General features: G+C 34.1%; 1 pseudogene; it reads left to right on the top strand.

Moving 5' to 3' along the window:
• Positions 1–3449: 3449 nt before the first annotated feature.
• On the top strand, positions 3450–5303 carry LOC124985621 (zinc finger protein 639-like; annotated as a pseudogene).
• Positions 5304–5969: the final 666 nt, after the last annotated feature.

The raw sequence follows: 5969 nt of genomic DNA, 5'->3' as shown, positions 1-5969 counted from the left end.
AGTATCTTCTAGATGTTCCAGTTTATTTGATATGAATTTTTAAAATAATTTTTAATGATTCTCTGGATTTCAGAAGTATGTGTGTTGACATCTCCTTTTTCATCTCTAATTTTAGTTTTGTCCTCCCTCTCTCTTTCTTTTGATTAGTTTGGCTAAGGGTTCAACAATATTATTTCTCTTTTCAAAGAACCAATTCTTAATTGCATTGATCTATGTTTTTTATTCTCAGTTTTATTGATTTAAACATTGATCTTAATAATTTCCTGTATTCTACTGATTTGGGAATTAATTTGTTCTTTCTTTCCTAGCCATTGAGGTGGAGCATTAACTTATTCACTTGGAATTTCTCTATGTGTTCAATGTAGGTACTCAATGCAATAAACCTTTCTCTTACAACTGACTTCATGCTGTCCCAGAGATTTTGATATGGTATATCTCTCATCTTTTATTTCTAAGAAATTTTTATCCCTCTCCTGATTTCTTCTTTGATCCATTTCTCACTTAAAAGAACATTATTTACTCTCTGTGTGTTCATCACTTCTATGAGTTTTCTGGCTTTTAGTTTCTAATTTCATTCTCTTATGATCTGTTTTAGTCAGCTTCTTCACTGCTGTGACTAAACGATCCAACTAGAAAAAGTATAGAGGAGGAAAGTTTATTTAGGCTCATGGTTTCAGAGATCTCAATTCATAGAAAAATGGTTCTATTCCTCAGGACTCAAGGTGAGGCAGAACATCATGGCAGAAGAGTGTGGTGGAGAGAAACAGCTTACAGGATGATCAGAAAGCAGAGAGAAAGGTCATCACTTTCCAGACACAAATATATACCCCATAACCATCCCCCAATAAACCACTTCCTCTAGTCACACTCTTCCTGCCTCCAGTCAAAACACAGTTAATCCAATCAGGGATCAATTCACTGATTAGGTTAAGGCTATATCCCAATTATTTTTCCCTCAAACTTTCTTCCACATATGTGAGTTTTTGAGGGACACCTTACACCCAAAACATAATATGATCTAATGAGATGTATGGAATTGTATCCACATTCGGAATTTGCTAAGACATTGTGATGTAGAATATGGTCTATTTTCAAAAAAGGTTCTATAAGTTGTTAAGAAGAAAGTGAATTCAGCTGTTTTTGAATGAAATATTCTCCAAATGTCTACTAGATCCAATTGATTTATATTATTATTCAAATCATAAATAGCTTTATGAATTTTATGTTTGGATGATATGTCTGTTGGTAATGGTGGTGTGTTGAAATTAACCAGTATTATTGCATTGGGGTCTGAGATTTAATGTGAAGAAGTGTTTTTGTTGTTGTTGTTTTGTCTTCTTTTGTTTTCTCTTTTCACTGTACTTAAGTTCATTGACATTTAGGGCATTAATATTTACTGTTATATCTTCTTGTAGGATTGTTCCCTTTCACAGTACATAGCCTATTTGTCTTTTCTCATTAATTTTTGTTTGAAATCTGCTTTTTCAGATGTAAAATGAACTCCCTCTGCTTCTTTTCAGATTCTTTTTGCATGGGATATTTTTTCCTATCACTTTCATTCAGTGAATGTCTTTGACTACAATATGAGTCCTTATAAACAGCATATACTTGGATATTGTTTTTAATCCATTTTGCCCATCTATGACTTTTAATTGAGGAGTTGCATCCATATATGTTCAGAGGGATTGTGGATAGACTCTTGTTATTTAATGCCATTTTAGTTAGTTTGATGTACTTAATTCCACCTTGCTTTTCATTTAGTTAGTTGTTCTCTGGGTGAGCCTCATATGTTTAGGGTATTGGGGTTTTTCTTTGGCAGCAGGTTCATCCTTATGCAGTGTATCTTTAAATATTCTTTGTAGTGCTGGCTTAGTGGTCATAAATTTTTTTAGTTTATCCTTATCAAGTTTTTATTTTTCATCAATTCTGAAAGTTAGCTTTTCTGGATATAGCAAACTTGATTGGCAATTGTTTTATTTTATTGGCTGGAATATCTCATTCTAGGTTCTTCTTGATTTTTAGGGTCTGAGTTGAGAAGCCAGAAGTGAACCTGATTGGTTTGTCTCTAAATGTGAGGTGATTTTTTTTTCTCTTGCAGTTATATTGTTTCACTATTCTGTACTTCTGGCATTTTGACTAAAATGTCCTTAAAGAGGACATTTCCCAGTCTTGCCTATGGGGGACTCTATATGCAACCTAAATGCATATGTCTATCTCATTTTTAAGGTGGGGAAATTTTTATGCTATCTCACTGAAGAGGTTCTTAATACATTTCACCTGTATCTCCATATTCTCTTCTATCAGAATGACTCTCAAGTTTTGTTTCTTGATGTTGTTCCAGAGTTCTTGTGTAATCTGTTCATAATCTTTTATTTTTTATTCCTTTATTGTATACTGAGTATTCAAGTTTATATACCATCTGCAGAGCCTGAAATTCTCTTTGAGACTTGAGGTTCTCTTTTCTATACAATATAGTTTCTTTTTTCATCATTTTTATTGTTGTTTTTAGATATACATGACAGTATGGTATAATTTGATAGATTATACATATACAGGGTGCATCCCATTATGATTTTAATCCCACTCTTGTGATTGAACATGAAGTGAAGTAACACTGGTTGTGTATTGATATATGAGCATATGGGAGTTATATCAAATTCATTTTCCTGTCTTTCCTATCCCATCCTCCTCACTGTCCTTCATTTCCCTTTGTCTATTCCAAAAAATTTCTATACTTCCCCTCCCTACTCTCCCTTGTTTTGAGTTAGCATCCACATATGAGAGAGAACATTCAACAGTTGTTTTGGGGGGAATGACTTACTTCACTTAGCATGATATTCTCCAATTTCATCCATCTACTGGAAAATGCCATAATTTCATTCTTAATAACTGAATAATATTCCATTGTGTATATATGTCACATTTGTTATCCATTCATCTGTTGAAGAGTACCTTGATTGATTATATAATTTGGCTATTGTGAATATGCAATCTATTTTGTGGGTGATATTTTACAGTGAATTTTTAAATCTGATTCATCATTTTATTCCAAGGAGTTATTATTATTTTTTGTTCAATATCTATATTTCTTTTTGGTCCTGCACAATTTGTATTTGCTTTCTTAATTCCTTAGAACTTCTTTGAGTTCATTGAACATTTTAATAATCATTTTATTAGCTATACTCAAAATAAAAATCTGAACATCTATTTTAATGCCATTTTTTATTCCCCTGTATTCTTATTCTTTCTCACTCTGTCAATAGAGACTTTAATTGAATATTGTCATTCCCCAAATTGAAATCTGTATTTGGACCAATCTTAAAGAACACAAAGTAACATAGTTATGGTTTTAGGATGGATTATTAGCCACAAATAGAATATATTAAATGTATACATCTCACATGTTAGGGAAGCTGAATTTCTGCTAAATGATATATAAAAAGGACATAATGGTTGCAGGTGACAAGACAGGGAGTGAGTGTGGAAGCTCAAACTGGGCCTGGGGCCTGTGGGGCTGGACTTGGGGCATGCAGGAGGTAAAGGGCCAGTCCAGCAGAGAGCCTGGGAGCACCAGGGCCTGGGTAGCATTGCCAGCAGCCCTGGGCCCTCAGCTGTGCGGGCTGGCAGGGGTCCCTGGATAACAGTGACTATCTTCCCCTTCTTACAGTTGCTGACTAAGAACTGGAAACAAGATATAACTTGATGGTGGCAGTCCTTAGTCATGAAGTTGAATGTACCCACATACCCCATATTTAGTTATTCAATGCCCAGGAATCAGAAGATATGTAGTGATAGCTCTGGTTTTGTCATTTCTTAGTTTACTTGACTTTCACTGTTTCTTCATCAGTAACATTGAGTTTTTTTTTTTAACCCATCTGTGTAACTTTGGAATTCATTTTTCTCTCTCTGCAATATTAAGAATTATACCAAATTGAATGAGTATCCTAAAAAAGGAAAAGGGACAACTTTATACCCTTCTCATTATTCAGATTCCTCAGGAAGTAGAAGAAATGCAGATGGGTTAAATTTTTTCCCCCTGATCATTGTTAACAGTTTCTGTTCTGAAACAGTCAGATTTAAAATACTTTGACAACAATTTTCAGATGGAATCAAAGCCAGAAATAGAAATCAAAACTATCTGGTTCCCACTCCTGTACATAGAATCATAGACCACACTGCCTTTTCTACAGAAAAATCTGCTAATGTAGAAATCTGAGAAGAATGTTACTTATTGGAATCAATCAACCAGCAAACACAAGAGGAGAGTCCTATAGAAGTTCACACAACCAAAGATGTTCCCATGCATGTGATTTCTGAGGATTGTGATCCTCCAAGACCAAACTGAGGAAAGCCACCAGCTAAACTTTGTAAAATTTGTGACAAAAGCAAAGCTTTGAATGGGACTGCCTAGCAGAAATGGCTTTTACTGAAATCTAATAGCAGTGACCTCCATAAATATAAACTTTGTGAATTCTATAGTCAGTATTTTTCTGATTTAAAATAGTATATGGTCCTTGAAGCATAAGCACACTGATTCAAATGTGTGTCAAGTGTGCAAGGAAAGCTTCTTTATCAACATGCTTCTAATCAAACAGGCCAAACTACATGAAGAAGATCTCTCCATTTGTAAATACTCCAAATACAGTACAGTAATTTTTAAGAAATACAACCAGCACATTGCAGACACCCACTTTAGCCATCACCTGTTGGTGTGAGCAGTGTGATGTGCAGTTCTCTTCAAATAGTGAACTCTACCTACATTTTCAGGAGCAAGGCTATGATGAACAGTACTGTGTCAGTTCTATGAACATAGAACAAATGATCCAGAAGGCTTGCATAGCCCTGTGGTAAATGAGCACGCATGTAAATTAATAGAATTAAGCAATAAGTATAGTAATGAGCAATGTAGAACATGGACAGTACAGTCTCTAAAGCAAAATTACTTCTAACAAATGGAAGAACTTCTTCGCATGTCACATCTGTGTTGTTTGGAGTGGGATCATACAAATGATTAACAGTATGTTGCTACTGAACATAATAAAATATTTCCTCATGTTTCTGATGACTTTGGGAAGGGCTTTTCAAGTATGCTGGAATATTGCAAACATTTAAATTCACATTTATTTGGAGTGATTTATTTATGTCAATATTGGGGATATTCAATGGTACAGATCAAAGATCTTAAAATTTATCTATATGTCAAGCAATGGGTTGAATTACCTCATAAATTCAGTGACTGCTTAATGAGGTTTGGAAATGAAAGGGAATTAAAAAGTAACCATCTAGTCCATGAAACAACTTGATTATTCTCTTTATTTTGACTTACATAATGTTTTTATAAAATAATGAATTCAACTTTGCTTTTGGAAAAAAGTATATGATGAAATGATGATATTATTTAATATTTAAAGAACCTAATAACTACTTTGAGAACAATAATCCAACAGGAAATATGAAAAGAGTAGGAACAGATAGTTCACATTAAATTACAATTGATACATTAATTATTCTCTATTTTTATTAAGTAAATGAATAAAAACAATACAAGGTAATTTTTCTTTTACTAGTCATCTTGAGAAAGACAATGTCTAAACATAAAATGAGACTTAAATGTAGATATATGGATGTTTTCAAAGTCTTATAATGAATACACATAATTGCTGCATCTTCCTAACAGGTCAATTCTATCCAAATTAAATTCATCCAAGTTAAAAATGCAAACCAGTACCTGATGGCACACTGCCTGTAATCCTAGCCACTCAGGAAGCTGAGCCAGGAGGATCGGGAGAGTTCAAAGACTTTGGTAAAGCCAAAGTCTTGGTAAAAGCCAGGTGATAAGCAACTCAGTGAGACCCTGTCTCTAAATAAGATAGGGCTGGGGTTGTGGTTCAGAGGTCCCATGCCCCTGAGTTCAATCCCCAGGAATTGTCCCCACCCCCAAAATGCTGCAAAGTTCTAACATAAAACAA

Source organism: Sciurus carolinensis, chromosome 5 (genome assembly GCF_902686445.1).
Source record: "Sciurus carolinensis chromosome 5, mSciCar1.2, whole genome shotgun sequence".
Taxonomy (NCBI): Eukaryota; Metazoa; Chordata; class Mammalia; order Rodentia; family Sciuridae; genus Sciurus; species Sciurus carolinensis.
This window is presented reverse-complemented; position numbering and strand designations above follow the sequence as displayed.